Below are 20657 nucleotides of genomic sequence, written 5' to 3' on the forward strand. Positions count from 1 at the left end.
TTCTAATTTTAACAGGTTTATTTTAGACTACATTTTTAAAGTTAATATTAAGCAATGCTAATCAACAGACAAATTTTCCCTAGTCAATGGAATTTATTGAGATTAAAAACATATTTACTGTATGTGGGTTCTTGGACACATGATGCCTATACTTGTTTGGTTAGTAGTTAGTGAATGAAATTTTATGCTTTCAATTAAGCAAACAGAAGAGGGATAAAAGGAAGGGACCAAAAAGGTATGGTGCCTTTATTGTGGTTGAATTATATTACTTTAAGAGTACGATCAGCAAAGATGTTTGGAAGGATAATCATGGCTGAAAGGAAAATTGGATCAGCCATGATGAAATTGCGGACCAGACTTGATGGGCCAAATGGTCTAATTCCGCTCCTATTTTATAATTGAAATTTCCATCTCAGAGGTCAATTTTAAGATCTTTAAAATGGAGAGAAGAAGAATTCCAAAGTATATTGCTAGCATCTGATAGCTTAGCCCTTCGTGGATAGATAAGGAATAGGGGATTTGTGTAAGTAGCTGAAGAGAGGATATGACTTATGAGATGGGAAGAAGGATGATGGAGGGTGACATTTATTATGAAATTTGAAATTGTCATTGGATGTTGAGAAAAGAACAAAATAACACTAAAATCTTCTAAGGCAGGAGTTAGGAGCCTCTGTTACAAAAGTGGATATGGTTTGGGAAGTACAAAACCTCCAATACAGTTGGACTTACTTCATATTTCATATTCCATTGTTACCTATTCTGGTTTCCAAGTCTCTCACTTGGATTATTCCCATTGAACAAACCATTGCATGTAATGTTAGTGCTGGGCAAAGACACCATTAATCCTCAACAGTTGGGGGAAATGTTTATCAAGCATATGGTCATTGATGAAATAAATGGTAAAGCAATTGAGAAAAACTGAAAAACATACCTTTACATCTAACCTTTCCATGATATTTCAACCTAAATAAGTCTGCTGTCTAATTGCACTACGGCTAATTTAAAAGGCAACAAGGCACAAAGAGAGTTATATTTATGGAATGCTTTTCATGACACTAGGAAGTCCCCAAGTCCTTGGTAACAAAGCAAATAATTTTGAAGTGTGATCACTATTAGATGGTAGCCATTTTGGGTACAATTTATGAATTGCAATACAATGCAAAAATGATCAAATGGTTTTGTTTCAGTGTTGGTGATTGAGAGATAAATCTTGGCCAGCACACTGGGGAGACAAACTTTGGATTTAGTTCCTCAAGCAGGAATATGCAACATTGTTTTATTAATGTCTTAACCAAACAATTAAACGGGTGATTTCAATGAAATGATTTCCATTGCTAAATATGCTTAAATCTTATAACAAAGAGATATTTAAATTCCTGCTTTTAAAAAATAATTCCTTGTCTCTTCCATTGTTGGTAGAACTGTGTATCGTATACCTGATAAATGTAAAAATTAGCTGTTCCATAATGGTTAGAATTTTAAATGTCTAGAGAAAAGAATCGGAAAATGTGTACATACTTGAAAGCAGAGAGGCATAAAAGAAATGCTTGCAGATTAAGTTTTATGCAGTGCTGGATCCATACACCATCAAACCTAAGTGCTGGGAAACCTTGCTCTGAAGCCATGAGCCAGAAGTATGTTAGAAGTATGCCTGAGCACAGTGTTTTTTTTCAACATTATATACCTGATAAATTCAGTAACTTTTCTCTGGAAGATTAACTACAGATTTAATGTAAGAGCAAACCAAAAGTGACAATGCAAATTCATTTATTATTTTGCCAGTGAGAATGGATATATAGAAATTGGGTAACTATGTCACAGAACCAAACGAAGCATTTTCTGCGTATCATATATTGTACTGTACATCTCTAAAACACTATAACTTGCATAACTATTATTACTTTATTATCTCTGTTGTCAAGGCTGCACAAAGGTTGTTGGCATTGGTACTTGTAAAGATAGCAGTACTTCTTTAATAAGCTGAACTATCTCTCTGATATTACAAGACCGCATCTTCATTTTGGCATTGCTGATAGCATTGCCACTTTTCATAATCGTTTTCAAGGATCTGAGAGGAATATTCTAGAATATTCCAGGTTTTTCCCCCACGTCAAATTTTGCTACTTTGTTTATCACACAGGAAATTAATAGATGACGTGAGCTGGTGGCAAATAGAAATAGAGGGAGCAGATTGATGGATTGATGAATCTTCTGGACTGTATATATACATGCTGGGAATGTTTAAGAAGGGCTGTAGCTCTGACGAGTTCAGTTTCTGGAAGGTTTACAGTTTTGTCCCAGTAATTATCAGTTTTTGGTAACTGGGTTCTGTTTGAAGTGCTTCCTAAACTTAAGTTACTTGGCAATTTAGAATATTTTTGTCGATTTTGACATTGGTTTGTTGTGTGCTGGTGCATTTTATTGTTTGGGTGTTCATCAAAGAATTTTTGGCACTTTCAGATCCATTGCATTGACCACAGTGGAATTGAATTCTTTATTTATTTCTGCTGGAGGGCATTTTTGATTAGTGCTTTATGTATCACAGATTCTGAAAATGCTTCAAATATTTATTGTTTAACCAACCAATGGAATATCACCTTGGCATTGATTGGTAACAAATTGCAGCTGTGTTCTTAATGCAAATTAAATTTGTTATTCATTAAATTAGAAAATTGTTTTTGAAAACACAAAGATAGTGTAATTCATAAAGAGGAACATGACCAGAAATTATAAGTGAGAAAATCTGATTTTCATGCAGGTTTATAAAGAGTGATTGAAGAATCATTCTGTGGTCAACACAAGTGTGAAAATTGTTTGTTTGAATGATGAATATGCTTTTTTATAAAAATGTGGAGGTAGAAGGTTAGTGCTCATAATTAAAATGCTGAGACAAAAGTCACTTGATGGCACTGTTCCCATTGCCATTTCTTTTATTGCTGAATTAGTGGTTGAATTTAAATGTGTTCTTCCAACATGATTTTCTTGATAGAGACTGGCTGACTTGGAATTTCTTCTCCCAGTTGTGTACTCGTATCTTGGCAGAACTCCCAGAAATATGACTTAAATTAAGTTACAAAAGGAGATAGGAAATCTCAAAAGAAACTACATGATTGAACTACAGTATGCACCTATCCTATGCAATGAGTGATGGAGTGTTGGAGTGAATCTATGAGTTCATATTTTGATGTACAATTTGGAAATACACTAATCAACATGTAACATTTTGACTCATGGTTTGTGATCTTCAAATTCCACATCATTATTCCAATCTCTGAACATAGCTTTATCAGAACCCCAGGAGAAATATTCCAAATGCTCACTTTAGCTTATTACATGAGTTTTATGGCGCTTCCTCTGTTCCCCTGCTGGAGAACGCTCAAGGAAATTCACTGCTGATATGATCACCATTCATATTATGTTCATGCAAATGTTCAGTAGCAACCTGATTTCCCTTTTACCTACAATTCCCAATGATTACAAAGAGCTGATAGAATGTTTCATTACCAAGATTGGAGCCATTAGCTCAACTGACCTTGTCTCCTCACTTCCTCCTTGTCATATGTAATCTGTGGCTGTGGGCCGATCATGTATAAATGTCACATTGTCAAGTACGGCATATTGTAATCAGTTTGAATTCCAGCTGTGTTCTGCAAAATACTTTGGGATTAGTCCAGGCAAAGTGGGAATTGCTTGAGTATATCAATAATTTGATTAGCGAAGTTGTGGCAGCAACAAGGCTATTATCATTGTTGTTTTCTCAAACATATTCTACAGCAGGCTGCATCACAGCTTGCTTTAGAAACACCAATGCCCTTGAATGGAAAATCCCATAAAAAGTAGTAGATATGGCCCAGTCCATCACAGGTGAAGACCTCCCATTATTGAGCACATCTACATGAAGCACTATCTCAGGAAAGCAGCATCCATCTTTAAGGAACCCACCACACAGGACATGCTGTCTTCTCACTGCTGCCAATGGGAAGAACGTACAAGACCCTCAGGACTCACACCAGCAGGTTCAGGAACAGTTACTACCTGTCACCCATCAGCCACTTGAACCAAAGGGGATAACTTCACTCAACTTCACTTACCTCATCATTGAAATGTTTGCACAACCAATAGACTCACTCTCAAGGGCTCCTCATCTCATGTTTTCAATATGTATTATTTCAATGTTTGCTTATTTATTTATAATTATTGATTCTTCTTTTTGTATTTGCACAGTTTATTGTCTTCTGCACTCTGGTTGCACGCCCTAGTTGGACGGGCTTTCATTGAATCTGTTACAGTTATTAATCAATTGATGTTTTGAGTATGTTCACAAGAAAATGAAACTCAGGGTTGTATATGGTTACATATATATATTTCGCTAATAAAATTTACATTAAACTTTGATATTCCTAAATAAATAAAATATGATAATTTTCTATTCAGAAACAGGAAAGTCCATGCAGTAGAGTTTAGTAATGTTCCTGCAATTACATGATTTAAATAAAGTGATTCATGAAAGTTATAGCAGGTTAAAATAATGGAGAGAAGAAAGCATCTGGATAGTTTTTATTTTTGAAGTATTTCTAGAGTATTTTTGAAGTGTTTTTTTATTTTTGAAGTATTTCTGTGGAAAGTGGCCAGTGAGTGAGTGGGCCAGTGAAGGAGTGGAGATTTGAGGTTTTTGACTCGAGAGGCTTCGACGAGAAGAGGCTGAGGACGAGCTTCACTCCAAGTGAGGTAAGGCTGGGTAAGTTCCTTTCAAAGGAGAAAGTTTCAAAAGTTGAGGCAAGTATTGGGTAGGTCATGACAGCTGAGATTGGCCCCATGGTTTGTTCATCCTGCAGCATGGGGGAAATCTGGGATACTTCCAGTGTCCCTGACGACTATGTGTGCAGGAAGTGTGTCCAACTGCAGTTTCTGGCAGACCGCATTGAGCGTCTGGAGCTGCGATTGGATTCATACTGGAGCATCCGCGATGCTGAGAAAGTCGTGAATAGCATGTTCAGTGAGTTGGCAACACTGCAGGTAAAGGCTACACAGGCAGAAAGGGAAGGGGTGGCCACTAGACAGCGTAGCAGTAGGCAGGTAGTGCAGGAGTCCCCTGAGGTCATCTCCTTCCTAAACAGATATACTGTTTTGGATACTGTTGGGGGAGATGTCTCAGCAGGGGAAGGCAGCAGCAGCCGAGTTCATTGCATCATGGGTGGCTCTGCGGCACAGGAGGGAAGGAAAAGGAGTGGGAGAGCTATAGTGATAATGGATTCGATTGTAAGGGGAATAGATAGGTGTTTCTGCGGCCGCAAACAAGACTTCAGGATGGTATGTTGCCTCCCTGGTGCAAGGGTCAAGGATGTCTCTGAGCGGCTGCAGGACATTCTGGAATGGGAGGGTGAACAGCCAGTGGTCGTGGTGCACATAGGTACCAACAATATAGGTAAAAAACGGGATGAGGTCCTACAAGGTGAATTTAGGGAGTTAGGAGATAAACTAAAAAGTAGGACCACAAACCTCTGGATTACTACCAGTGCCACGTGCTAGTCAAAGTAGAAATAGGAGGATATTTCAGATGAATACGTGGCATCAAAAATGGTGCAAGGGGGAGGGATTCAAATTTCTGGGGCATTGGAACCAGTTCTGGGGGAGGTGGGACCGGTATAAACAGGACGGTCTGCACCTGGGCTGGACTGGAACCAATGTCCTAGGGGGAGCGTTTGCTACTGCTGTTCAGGAGGCTTTAAACTAATGTGGCAGGGGGATGGGAACAAGTGGGGTGTACAATGAGGGTAGAAGCAAAAAGTAATAAGGTGAAAAGTAAAAGTGGCAGGCAGGCAAATCCAGGGCAAAAAGCAAAGAGGGCCACTTTCAACATAATTGTATAAGGGCTAAGAATGTTGTAAAAACAAGCCTGAAGGCTTTGTATGTCAATTCGAGGAGCATTCGTAACAAGGCGGATGAATTGAATGTGCAGATAGTTATTAATGAATATGATATAGTTGGGATCACAGAGACATGGCTCCAGGGTGACCAAGGATGGGAGCTCAACATCCAGGGATATTCAATATTCAGGAGGGATAGACAGGAAAGAAAAGGAGGTGGGGTAGCATTGCTGGTTAGAGAGGAGATTAACGCAATAGAAAGGAAGGACATTAGCCTGGAGGATGTGGAATCGATATGGGTAGAGCTGCATAACACTAAGGGGCAGAAAATGCTGGTGGGAGTTGTGTACAGGCCACCTAACAGTAGTAGTGAGGTTGGGGATGGCATTAAACAGGAAATTAGAAATGTGTGCAATAAAGGAACAGTAGTTATAATGGGTGACTTCAATCTACATATAGATTGGGTGAACCAATTTGGTAAGGGTGCTGAGGAAGAGGATTTCTTGGAATGTATGCGGGATGGTTTTCTGAACCAACATGTTGAGGAACCAACTAGAGAGCAGGCCATTCTAGATTGGGTATTGAGCAATGAGGAAGGGTTAGTTAGTAATCTTGTCATGCGAGGCCCCTTGGGTAAGAGTGACCATAATATGGTGGAATTCTTCATTAAGATGGAGAGTGACATAGTTAATTCAGAAAGAAAGGTTCTGAACTTAAAGAAGGGTAACTTTGAAGGTATGAGACGTGAGTTAGCTAAGATAGACTGGCAAATGATACTTAAAGGGTTGACGGTGGATATGCAATGGCAAGCATTTAAAGATCACATGGATGAACTACAACAATTGTTCATCCCAATTTGGCAAAAGAATAAACCAGGGAAGGTAGTGCACCCATGGCTGACAAGGGAAATTAGGGATAGTATCAAGTCCAAAGAAGAAACATATAAATTTGCAAAAAAAAGTGGCACACCTGAGGACTGGGAGAAATTCAGAGACCAGCAGAGGAGGACAAAGGGCTTAATTAGGAAAGGGAAAAAAGATTATGAGAGAAAGCTGACAGGGAACATAAAAACTGACTGTAAAAGCTTTTATAGATATGTGAAAAGAAAAAGATTGGTCAAGACAAATGTAGGTCCTTTACAGTCAGAAACAGGTGAATTGATCATGGGGAACAAGGACATGGCAGACCAATTGAATAACTACTTTGGTTCTGTCTTCACTAAGGAGGACATAAATAATCTTCCGGAAATAGTAAGGGACCAAGGGTCTAGTAAGATGGAGGAACTGAGGGAAATACATGTTAGTAGGGAAATGGTGTTAGGTAAATTGAAGGGATTAAATGCAGATAAATCCCCAGGGCCAGATGGTCTGCATCCCAGAGTGCTTAAGGAAGTAGCCCAAGTAATAGTGGATGCATTAGTGATAATTTTTCAAAACTCCTTAGATTCTGGATTAGTTCCTGAGGATTGGAGGGTGGCTAATGTAACCCCACTTTTTAGAAAAGGAGGGAGAGAGAAACCGGGGAATTATAGACCGGTTAGTCTGACATCGGTGGTGGGGAAAATGCTAGAGTCGGTTATCAAAGATGTGATAACAGCACATTTGGAAAGAGGTGAAAGCATCGACAAAGTCAGCATGGATTTGTGAAAGGAAAATCATGTCTGACGAATCTTATAGAATTTTTTGAAGATGTAACTAGTAGAGTGGATAGGGGAGAGCCAGTGGATGTGGTATATTTAGATTTTCAAAAGGCTTTTGACAAGGTCCCACACAGGAGATTAGTGTGCAGACTTAAAGCACACGGTATTGGGGGTATGGTATTGATGTGGATCGAGAATTGGTTGGCAGACAGGAAGCAAAGAGTTGAGAGTAAATGGAACCTTTTCAGAATGGCAGGCAGTGACTAGTGGGGTACCGCAAGGCTCAGTGCTGGGACCCCAGTTTACAATATATATTAATGATTTAGACAAAGGAATTAAATGCAGCATCTCCAAGTTTGCGGATGACACAAAGCTGGGCGGCGGTGTTAGCTGTGAGGAGGATGCTAAGAGGATGCCGGGTGACTTGGATAGGTTAGGTGACAATTTCATGGCAGATGCAATTTAATGTGGATAAATGTGAGGTTATCCACTTTGGTGGCAAGAACAGGAAAACAGATTATTATCTGAATGGTGGCCGATTAGGAAAAGGGGAGGTGCAGCAAGACCTGGGTGTCATTGTACACCAGTCATTGAAGGTGGGCATGCAGGTACACCAGGCAGTGAAAAAGTCAAATGGTATGTTGGCATTCATAGCAAAAGGATTTGAGTACAGGAGCAGGGAGGTTCTACTGCAGTTGTACAAGGCCTTGGTGACACCGCACCTAGAATATTGTGTGCAGTTTTGGTCCCCTAATCTGAGGAAAGACATTCTTGCCATAGAGGGAGTACAGAGAAGGTCCACTAGATTGATTCCTGGGATGGCAGGACTTTCATATGAAGAAAGACTGGATCAACTAGGCTTGTACTCACTGGAATTTAGAAGATTGAGGGGGGATCTTATTGAAACGTATAGAATTCTAAAGGGATTGGACAGGCTAGATGCAGGAAGATTGTTTCCAATGTTGGGGAAGTCCAGAACGAGGGGTCACAGTTTAAGGATAAAGGGGAAGCCTTTTAGGACCGAGATGAGGAAAAACTTCTTCACACAGAGAGTGGTGAATCTGTGGAATTCTCTGCCACAGGAAACAGTTGAGGCCGGTTCATTGGCTATATTTAAGAGGAAGTTAGATATGGCCCTTGTGGCTAAAGGGATCGGGGGTATGGAGAGAAAGCAGGTACAGGGTTCTGAGTTGGATGATCAGCCATGATCATACTGAATGGCGGTGCAGGCTTGAAGGGTCGAATGGCCTACTCCTGCACCTATTTTCTATGTTTCTATGTTTCTAGAGCTCGTACAGAGAGATTGCTATAAGAAAGATTGCCAGAAAAGGATATAATGGGCAAGTATTATTTGCCTGAAGCTTGTACTAATTTCATTATTGACCTAGAAGCATAATCTGGCAGTTTGTATGAAGTGGGCTTGTTTCTCAAGAAGTTACACAATTAATTTGCATTTAAATTAAAGCTTAAGGCACGCTGTCTTTGCTATCAAGGAAGAAAAAGCCCCTCCGTCTCTGTAGTAAATGAAATAATGAAGCAGTTGTGCATACTTCTCTCATTAACACAATCTCTTCCAAATTCACTAATAAAATTACCCAAGAATCGTGCTACCCAAGAAATTTCAGGAAATTCTGATCCAAAAGATGCTCAATGTTTAAAAATGTTTAACAAGTACCAAAAATGTTTTTTTTTTCATTCCTGATGTAATTTGTAAAATGGTTTGTGTGAAATACTTAAGATTGACAAGATTGCTATGCATTTAATAAGCTATTATAGTGACGTCAGTGAAGACAGCTAAAGCCTTCGGCTTTCCTTGTATGGCTTCCCTCATTGTCCCATTGCATACTTCCATGGTGATGTACTGTGTAATTGTTGGTGTCTTTTCTAATATTTATTATCAGACAAACACCCACATTTTGACAGCAATACAATTGAAATTATGTATCTGTTTAAAAAATAAATGTGAAAAGGTCACAAATGTATAATACAATTACAAGAATGCATGGGAGAAAAGAATATGGAAGATGCAGGAAGGCTGAACAGCAGACAAGTGTGAACTTTCTAGAAAGTGTAATGAGCTGAATGAGGCAGTCAGTGCACTGAGACTAATGTTTGTGTGAGGCAAACATTAACACTCACGCTCAGACTGACAGAGGAATGCCCCTTCGCTGATGAGGGATATGATTTGGGCTTTGTGCAGCTTGTTTGTCAGACTTCACAATATCACCTGATTGAAAATGATGTCCAAGGTAGGCAAACACACTTCCGATGAGGAGTGTGTACGTTATGCCATCTCAGTAAATTTTAAAGGTTAAAGATTAGCTTTATTTGTCACATGTACATTGAAACATCACAGCATACAATGAAATGCATTGCTTTGTAATCTATCTAACAACCATAACCATTGTTCTGTGTAGAAAATGATGACAGTCCGTGTAGAATGTGTACAGTGCGTGCTTATTTGGCAACAGCACTGCAATTTCTGCACAAGAAAATGATGTAAAAATTATGTACAATTCCAATACATCAAGAATAAAGCCCTCCCAACCATTGAGCACATCTATATGAAGCGTTGACATAGAAGAATAGCATCCATTATCAAAGAACCTCACCACCCAGCCCATCCTCTTTACTTGCTGCTGCCATCAGGTAGAAGGTACAGGTGCCTCAGGACTTGCACCACCACGTTCAAGAACTACCCCTCAACCATGAGGCTCTTGACAAAAAGGGGTTAACTACACTCACAAACAGGAGAAAATCTTCAGATGCTGTAAATCCAAGCAACACACACAAAATGCTGGAAGAAATCAGCGGGCCAGGCAGCGTCAATGAAAAAGAGTAAACAGTTGACGCTTCGGGCCGAGACCCTTTATCAGAACTGGAGAAAAAAAGATGAGAAGTCAGAGTAAGAAGGTGAAGGGAGGGCAGGATGAAATACAAGGTAGTAGGTGGTAGGTGAAACCTGGAGGGGGAGGAGTGAAGTAAAGAGCTGGGAAGTCGATTGGTGAGAGAGATAAAGGGGTGGAGAAGAGAGGACAGAAGGCCATAGAAGAAAGGGAAGGTGGAGGAGCACCAGAGAGGCATGATGGGCAGGTGAGATAAGGTGAGAGAAAGAAATGGAAATGGGGAATGGTGGAGGGGAGGGGAAGCAATGCACCAGAAGTTCGAGAAATTGATGTTTATTCCATCAGGTTGGAGACTACCCAAACAGATATAAGGTGCTGTTCCTCCAACCTGAGTGTGCCCTCATCACAACATTAGAGGAAGCCATGGACTGACATGTTGTAAAGGGAATGGGAGGTGAGTTAAAATGGTTGGCCTCTGGGAGAGCCCACTTTTTCTGGCAGACGGAGTGTAGGTCTCAGCGAAGTGGTCTCCGAATCAACGCTGGGTCTCATGGATATACAGGAGGCCACACTGGGAACACCGGATACAGTGGATGACCCCAACAGACTCACAGGTGAAGTGTCGCCTCACCTGGAAGGACTGCTTGGGGCCCTGAATGGTGGTGAAGGAGGAGGTGTAAGGGCAGGTGTAGCACTTGTTCCACTTGCAAGGATAAGTGTCAGGAGGGAGATCAATTGGGAGGGATGAATGGACAAGGGGGTCACAGAGGGAGTGATCCCTATGGAAAGCAGGATGTGTGAGGGTGGGGAGAGGGAAAGATGTGCTTGGTAATGGGATCCCATTGGAGATTGTAGAAGTTATTTCTGGAGTTCCCACACCAATTGTCTCACTTTGTGGACTCTTTATCTTGTTATATTTTTACTCTTTACTTATTGCAATTTATTTATATTTGCATTTGCACAGTTTGTTGTTCATTGATCCTGTTTACAGTTACTGTTCTATAGATTTGCTAAGTATCCCTGCAGAAAAAGAATCCAGGGTTGTATGTGGTGACATGTATGCACTGATAGTAAATTTTACTTTGAACTTTTAAACTTTGAACAACATGCTCCTTGTAATCCCCTTTGACCTCACACAGAGGAACATGATGTTTAACAGTATAGAAGACTTCAGCCTCAGGGCAATGTATGCCAATCATTAGAAACTACTAGGCTAATTGTTGGATTATTTCTTATAAGTAATAGTGCAATTAAACATTTCTGAACCTTTTACAAACTTCAGAAGTGTGCACAGGTTCTGTCTGGGACTGTGCATACAGATATTTGTGTTGAAGCAATTTGGTTTCAAGACTGTAGATCTTTTCCTGGAACTGAAGCCACTAGGAGAAGGGCACTCATGAGGAACTCCTATCTATCAACTCTCCTGCACTAACATAATGAAAAACAATGCCTGAAATTTTGCCTCAGTAAACCTGTCATACAACATTGAGACTGCAAAGTGAGTAAGAACCAAATTTTTTGTAGCTGTGAAGACCAGACTGGTATTTAGCTTTTAAGTATTTCTCCTTACTGGAGATTACTCATCACTTCTACACAATAGCAGTCTCTCAAACTCTTGGCAGAAGAGTTATGTAAGAGAAGAGAAAACGAGATGTAAACTTCATTCCCTCTTGCCAGAGACAAGCACCAGGAAAGGTCAGAAGTACGTACATGGGCGTAAGGCATCTCTGGCAGAATGGGAATCACTTCTAGTTTATCAAGGACATGAGCACCATTTAAATGAATGCTTATTTAGCATAGTGGGAGATATGTATATGTCACATGTCACCTGTCATTATAGCCCTGCGTTTGAACTTTCATGGCAAATCTTTAAATATCGTTAAGCCTGCTTTGTCATTTAGTATTGTGGCAGATCTTATCTTTGCCTCAACTCCATTTTTCTGTCTAATTCCAGTAACCCATGAGTTATCTGTCATCCATCTGAGACTCCACGTATCTCTGTGTTAAAGAGTTCCAAAAGCTGCCCTTAAATTCTGTCACATCTACAGGTGAAACAGGAATATGTTATTCTTAAGCACTGCTCCCCACTCTAGATTTCCTCAAAAGAAGCAAACCTTTTCTCTGCAATCCTTATAAGCACCCACAGAATTTTATACATACTAATAAGATCATTCCTCAGTTTTCTAAAATCCAGTGGATATTGGTCCAAAGTTCAAAATAAAATTTATTATCAGAGTGCATACACATCAACACATAAAACCCTGAAATTATTTTTCCTGCAGGCATACTTAGCAAATCTATAGAACAATAAATGTAAACAGGATCAATGAAAAACAAACTAACACAAATGCAAATATTAATAAATTGTAATAAATAATAAAGGCATGAAATAACAAGATAAAGAGCCCTTAATGTGCAATGTGCAATCATTGGTTGTGGAAACATCTCAACAGATGAGTGTAGTTATCCCATTTTGTTTAGGAGCCTGATATTTGAGGGGTAGTAACTGTTCCTGAACCTGGTAGTGCGAGTCCTGAGGCACTTGCACCTTCTACCTGATGGCAGCAGTGAAAAAGAGCATGGCTTGTGTGGTGAGAATCTTTGATGATGGATGCAGATTTTGTACATCAACATTACATGTAGATGTGCTCAATGGTTGGGAGGGCTTTACCCATGATGTACTGGACCGAATCCACTACCTTTTAGTAGGATTTTATGCACAAAGTTATTAGTGCTCCCATACCAGGCCATAATGCAGCCAGTCAATACATTTTCCACCATACATCTATAGAAGTTTGCCAAGGCTTTTGATGACATGCTGAATCTCTGCAGACTCTGAAGGAAATAGAGGCATTGTTGTGTTTTCTTTGTAATTACATTTATATGATGTGTTGAGGACAGGTCCTCTGAGATAGTGACACGTGGCAATTTAAAGCTACTGACCCTCTCCACCTCTGATCCTCCAATGAGTATGACCTCTGGTTTCCCTCTGCTGAAGTCTACTCTCAAGTCCAGTCTGTTCACCAACTGTTCAGAAAGCAACCTCTTATCCCTGGAATCAACACATGGCAATAGGAGATGAATAGTCCATCTCAATACCTTACCCCTCCATCCAGATCAGTCAACTATGATTGCCTCTGTTGTACATCAGGGTAGGTCAAGGACTGGGTGACCAATAGTGACCAGTCAGGGGCACAGGTTGCTATGACTGCGAGTGAGACTCCAGAATGGTGTGTTTCCTCCTTGGACCCTTAAGGGTAAGCAAATTACTGGAGAAGATTCTAATTGATGGGATCTTCTTGCATCTGGAAATACATAAACTTACTAGGTATAGTCAGCGTGGTTTCATGCAGGGTTTTGTAATGGGATTCTATATTGACTTGGCTATAGAACACAGCGGGCAGTAGTGGAGGGGCGTTGTTCTGTCTGGAGGTCTGTGACAAATAGTGTTCACCAAGGATCAGTGGTAGGATCTCTGTTATTGGTGATATATAAGATTTCATCATAAATGTGGGTATAAATTTGTAGATGACACCAAGATTTACAGAGTTGTGGATATTGAAGTTTGCCAAAAGATTCAGCAAGATATAGATTATTTGGAAATGGGGGCAGAGAAATGGCAAATGGACTTTAATCCATACCAGTATAATGTGAAGCTCTTTAGGAGGTCATATGCAAAAGGATAGTATACAGTAAATGGCATGCCTCTTAGAAGTCTTTGATTTCAACATTTAAAAGAAACTTGGATAGGTATATGGATGAGAAGGATATAGCCAGCTATGGTCCAAGTGCAGGTCAGTGGGATTAAGCAGAAAAATAGTTTGGCATGGACTAGATGGGCCAAAAAGGCCTGTTTTTGTGCTATAGTTTTCTGTGACTCTATGAGTGTTGATATATAAGGGATCTTAGAGTGCATGTCCATACATTATCTGAAAGTGACAACACAAATAGTGATAAGGACGGTATCCAATGTACTTGCCTTCATTAGTGGTCTGCTGAGTATGAAAGTAAAGAAGTCATATTGCAGATGGATAAAGCTTTGGTTAAGCTATATTTGTAGTACTGTATATAATTCTAGTCACAGCAGTACAGGGAAGATGTGGAGACTTTGGAGAATGTGTAGAGAATGTTTATGAGGATGTTGCCTGGATTAGAGAGTATTAGTGATATGGAGAGTTTGGACTTATACTGTATGTATTGTTTTCTCTGGAATGTCAGAGGCTGAAGGGTACCTGATAGAAATATATAAAATTAAAAGAGGCATAGGGTGGGCAGGTAGTCAGGGTAGAAATGTCAAACTCTAAAGGATATAGCATTATGGTGAGGGGGGAACAGTTTAAGGGAGATTATTAAGGGTTTGCTTTTGTTAATAGTGAATGTTCTTTTTTTCATTTTCATATCCCCCTCAAGCCTGACAAACCATTCTGTATGATCAACACTAAACTATTGCAGGCCCTAACCCCTCTCCTGGATGAGTTCCTCATAGTCCTGAATTCCATAATCTTTCAGTAATTTGCCTACTTCCTCCTTACCTCCAATGATCAAGCCTTCTTGGACAGAGCATTCCAAAGTGCCATTACCCTCAATGGTAAGAAATGCCATACACCTCAGTTTTAAATGATCTCTTCTTTCATGTTATCCTAGAGTTGTATCATCTCCAGCACAAAATGTCACCCTAGTTTTGCACTAATTGGAAGGCTTATGTAAAGATGATAGGAGGATTGCTAATTCTGATGACGTTTTGACCATGAATGAATAGATGCTGGGATGTCTCCAATAGTGGGTGAATCTTGATTATGGGGTTATGGTTACAAGATTAGCAGGTGAACAATTAAAATTGAGATATATGGGAACCACTTATTGGAGAGAGTGGTGAACCTTGGGAATCTGTGGCTTCAAATCATTGGGGATATTTAAAACAGAAGTAGATCATTTTTTTTAAAGTTCGGGGAATTGAAAGCCAAGGGGAAATGATACAGAAGGAGAGATGAGGTCTGGGATAGATCAGCTATGATTATATTGAGTGGCAGTTCAGGCTTAAGGGGGCCAAGTAGTTTACTCCTACTATTTTTTTATGTTCTAAAATAAAATAAACTTGTAAAAACATATTCTACTCTGTTGACATTGAGGCTTTTTTATGAGAAACAGCACAGCTGAGCATTTTTTGCCCTGGTGCATTTGCACACATGTGACCTTTCAGTAAGGTCAGCAGATAATGATCAGGAGCTGAACCCTGCTTACTTTCCTGTCCTTAACTGAGGGATTTCAAGGCCAATTCCAAGTCCCCTGCTGAGATAGGTTAACTCAATGCAGATAGCAGATTTAACCTGGAACTTCTCTGATTTATTTTTTTACTGCTTCTTACCAGATTATGGCTTTGAGACAGTTAGAAAACTTAAGCTTGTATTTTTGGCTTAAGGTGATCCATATCTGTAAGACCATAAGACAGAGCAGATTTGGGCATTCGGCCCATCGAGCATCCATACAAATGTACAATTATATGAAAGAGCGTTCTGCACAATTTAAATAAAAAACTTTAATCTCTGTAGGAAAAATACAATGCTTATTTTAAAGTTTCTTGTCCTAATGAGAATACACACAAGACTTTAAATCAGATTGCATCTGTTCCTCATATTCAAAAACACATGAGCATTTTGTGTTATCCCCAAAGTGGGTTTACTAATGGGAACACATTGAATTTAGCACAGTTGTGCACTTTCAGTCAGGAAAGTCCATGACAGCTGTATAGCAGCAACAACAAAGACATGAAGGAGAGAGAGGTTGCAGAGGAGAGAAGGTGCATTTCCCTATTTGTGAAAAATGAAGTTGGACTGCTATCTGCTGATAACTGAAATACACGTCAGGTGGGAGCTCTGCTGTGAGGTTGGAGATGATGTTTGGTGCTTTGGTAATCACGGGTCAATTTACAATCACCAATTAACCTACCAGCCGGTACATCTTTAGACTGTGGGTGGAAACCAAAGCACCTGGAGAAAACCTACATGGCCATGGGGAGAATGTACAAAGTTCTCACTGGCAGTGGCAGGAATTGAACCTGGGTCGTCAGGACTGTAAAGCATTGTGCTGGCCACTATGCTACCGTGCCACTCAACCACTATGCTAGCATAGCCATGTTAATATCACAAGAACCTCTCAGTAGAATATATTAAGGTCAGTGCCATGCAGATATGCTGCTTCAGCAAACACTCACCCTCTCTTTCAATACCATCTTTCCTCAACCTATCGCTTGAATTCCAGTTCCTCAACCATCCACAGAAAAAATTCAAAGGTCATTGAATGTCCATCTTAATTTAGCCATAAGCAGCAAACAGCAGCAGGGCAGTGGTCCTTCTCGGCTGGAGGAGACTGTCTACTTACTTCTGATAGGTAGAAGGGTCATAGAGGCACAACTCATATACCTTTTGAACTGATTGTAGTAAGATGATTCCTTACCGCGTGTGCTGCTACATTATTGCGACGATGGTTCTGAACTCAGCTTGCCACTGCAGCTATCCTCTGTTTTGTTATAAGGAGAGAACCTTCTCAACTGCAAGAAATACAGTGAGAGATGGGTGGCAGGACGGAGCAAATGAAGAGAAATAGGTAGGGGTGTGATGTTTTCTTGAGGTGAATCCAAACTGCAGATGCAGGAATCTGAAGCAAAAGCAGATACACTGGAAGACCGCAGCCTGAGATTCTATTTCCACAGATGCTGCTTAACCAGCGGGATTCTACTGTTTTTGTTTCAGTGCACCTCAGCTTCCTCTCAGAGACTGGCTCAAAATGTGTGTTGGCATGGAGATAGACCAATCTGCAGTCTGGTATTAGGCATTTGAATTCCATAGCAAGTCCATGCATACTACCCAAGAGAACTCGGATGAGGACCATGATTAGCTGTTTTCAGGATACAGAGCACTACAGCACAGAAACAGGCCTCTTGGCCTGTTTAATTCTGTGCCAACCCATTTTATTTACTAGTCCCATCTATCTGCACCATACCCTTCTCTTTCACGTATCTATCCAGACTTCTTTTACATATCTGCTGGCAGCTGTTTCCATGCCACAGCACCCCCTGAGTGGGGAAGAGAGGAGTCTATACTGATGCTTTGTGGAGTCTGCAGGTATGTGTGAGCGCTCTCTGACAATTGCATCACACATTGCCAGTTAGCTTAAGGTAACAGCTGCAGTGGAAGCATGTGTATTATCAATCTTTCAAATTAATGCAGCGACAATATTGTCCACTTTAGCAAAGGTTTCTTATCATGACTTGTGGTTACAGATTCAGAATTAGAATCAGGTTTATTATAACCGTTTTAGATGACATGAAGCAGCAGTACAGTGCTTACAACATAAATAAATAGTCTGAATAAAAACTAATGAGGTAGTAGACCATTGAGAATTCTGATGACGGAGGGAAAGAAGGCGTTTCTGAGTTACTGAATGTAAAGTCTTCAGGCTCCTGTATCTCCTCCCAGATAGTAGTAACAACAAGACAGCATGCCTAATTTGCATCTTATTAAATAGATCATAACATGTAAGATAAATATTAATCAACATATTTAAATTTAACAAACAATATTACATTTTAAATGTATTTTATGGACTCATGGCTTTGTATAAAAAACTTCATATCAGTTCTCTGCCTCGTCAAATGCAGTGGGGATGTATGCAAAATAGCATCCTGTGGAGAAGTTGCCTAGAAAGTGAATTACACCATATTTCTTTATCAGCACTGTGTGATTGAACACTGACTTTTATTGGAGTAAGTTGCCTGTAATGATATCATTTCTCATGCAATACTCTTTTTGGATCATTGTAGGGGCAATTTGGACCACATTGTTCTTAAAGGCACTCTTGGGATAAACAATCACAAAAAAAAAAGAACAGAGAATTGTAAGCCTGCAGTAAAATATTTAACTCTATCCCTGCACTAATCCCAGCACTAAAACAATCCCCATCTTCAGTTTCAATAATGATGGCATTAGACTGTGTTCCATAATCCAGCAATCCCTATTATATTTCTAGTTACTTTTTACTCATCCTCAAAGTTTTATCCTGGCTCTGCACCTGCTCCCCCTGCTAGAATGTGTCAGCCTTCCCACCTCCCAAATACCAGGCCATTTCCCCTCAGGCTCTCCAAGAAGTGCTTTTGCTCAAATTCTCCTAAGAAAAACTAGAACCCTGCTTCTGCACATGACAACTTCAGTTTTCTACAATGTACGTCAGTCAGTTCAAAAGCATATAAGAGATGAGGTTTCAATAGGAAGGGGAACAAATCAGCTGGCAGGTATCTCAAGGAACCTAGCTTTCTTTGAAACTCTTTCAGCTTTATTACACACGATGTTTTGAGGTTTTTCTTTTTTGTTGCCCTGGATTTTAATGCATTTTAACGCCGCTCATCCCACCTCTGACTCTGCCTCCATTCACATGCACTTTGATTTCCTTGCTAATCTCATCAACTTCACTTTATGGCTTACCATGGGGAGATCTTACTTTGACTAATCTTTGGTCATCTTTAGCCATTGTTGCTTCCTTGATCATCAAGGAGGGCTGCCTCAAAAAGATGTGTCCATCATTAAGGACTCCCACCACCCAGGTTGTGCCCTCCTTTCATTGTTACCGTCAGGAAGAAGTTACAGAAGCATGAATGATTCAGAAACAGCTTTTTCCTCTCTCCGATCTGATTTCTGAATGGACATGGAACCCATGAGCACTACTTTGATGCTTTTTATTTCTATGTTTTAGTTTAATTATTTTACACACACACACACACACACACACACACACACACACACACACACACACACACACACACACACACACACACACACACACACACACACACACACATACATTATTTTTTCTTTAAATCTTAGGGATTTATCTTTGGGGATGTTTTTCCATTCTAGATATTCTATTAAAAAGAATTTTAGCATTATTATTGGTATTGTATTGAATCGTTTTGATTCTTCCTATCAATTATGTTTTGTAATCAAGTAAATTAATAATTATGTACATTTTGAAAGAAGTTGAATAAAATTTGTTGAAAACTTGCAGTAGCAATTTTACTTTCAATGTTCATTTCAGTGGAACGAAAATCTGCAGTGCCTGTCACATGTACACAGTATGAAATAATGATTTATCATGGGCTTTGAACATTGGGAAATCATGGAAACCCTTTAAGGCTATGGTACTAAAGCTCTCAATGAAAAGACCAGACAAAGTCAGGAATTTTAGATTTTTATGCTCATATTTATTATTCAAAAAACTCTCCAAGTGATCTTGTACTTGGAGGCATGTTGTTCATTTTATGCATATCTTATGGGCTGTAAAGCCTGCAACGAAAGCATCAACAACAGAAAAGCAGCAAAGGTTCAACAGGAGTAGGAAAACATGGCATTTGATCAGGACTTGTCTTTATTAATTATACTAGAGTGTGAAAATAAGTTATGTCTAATCTCGTACATTTTCAAAGTTCAATGTTCAAAGTACATTTATTATCAAAGTATGTATACATTATACAACTTTGCAATTGGTTTCCTTACAGGCAGCCACAAAACAAGAAACCTAAATAACCCATTACAAAACACAAATACCCAATGCAGAGAAAAAAACAGTAAAAGTAAACAGATAGCATTTTGACACCTATTTACAGATTCTAGAAGTTGCTGTCTGTTTCATGTTTTCCATCATAACACTAAAACTTCATAACCAATTTGTTTTTGGCTAATTGTATTTTGTAGCAAAATGTAGGCTACTAATTTTTTTGTTCAGCTAGTGAGAATTCATATTGATAGATGTGATTATAATTTTTGATCTTACAATATTGGAAGAATTTTTATAGAAGAAATAAAATACTTCAAAGAGGCCTTCTACAAACAGAAAGTACACTGCAGATGTTGGGGTCAAAGCAACAAGCACAAACAAGCTGGAGGAACTCAGCAGGTCGGGCAGCATCCGCGGAAACGAGCAGTCAACATTTCGGGCCGAGACCCTTCGCCAGGACAAAGGTAGCAACAGTAACTACAAATATTGATCATAAAATTGATGCTTCAGCACTTTTATTCAAGACTCCATTATATTCAAGTATGTAGACCAGAGAACTGATTTTAACCCAGTCCACCCAATATAGACAAGGCTGGCAAGTTCCTGCAATAGGGAAAAGCAAGAGTTGACCTTCGGTCTCCAAGGACTTTTCTTCTAATTTTATAAAGTATAGAGTTCTCAAAGTATTGAAAGTGACTGCCATAATCAAAGGAGAAGACTATACATTTTGATAACACAACAATTCAAATTCTTAGTTAA

General features: G+C 39.6%; 1 protein-coding gene across 9 annotated transcripts in view; it reads left to right on the plus strand.

Annotated features, from left to right (window-relative positions):
- The window catches only part of foxp2 (forkhead box P2), a 739530-nt gene that overhangs the window by 230829 nt on the left and 488044 nt on the right, over positions 1-20657 (plus strand). Inside the window, exon 1 of one of the 9 annotated variants that reach the window (XM_073059488.1) lies at positions 4646-4728. The exons of the other annotated variants lie outside the window; for them this stretch is intronic. The gene's annotated coding sequence lies outside the window, so the exon portion shown is untranslated. Of the gene's footprint in view, positions 1-4645; positions 4729-20657 lie in introns of those variants that run through there. 9 annotated transcript variants of the gene reach the window in all.

The sequence above is a fragment of the Hemitrygon akajei genome, chromosome 10 (genome assembly GCF_048418815.1).
Source record: "Hemitrygon akajei chromosome 10, sHemAka1.3, whole genome shotgun sequence".
Classification (NCBI taxonomy): Eukaryota; Metazoa; Chordata; class Chondrichthyes; order Myliobatiformes; family Dasyatidae; genus Hemitrygon; species Hemitrygon akajei.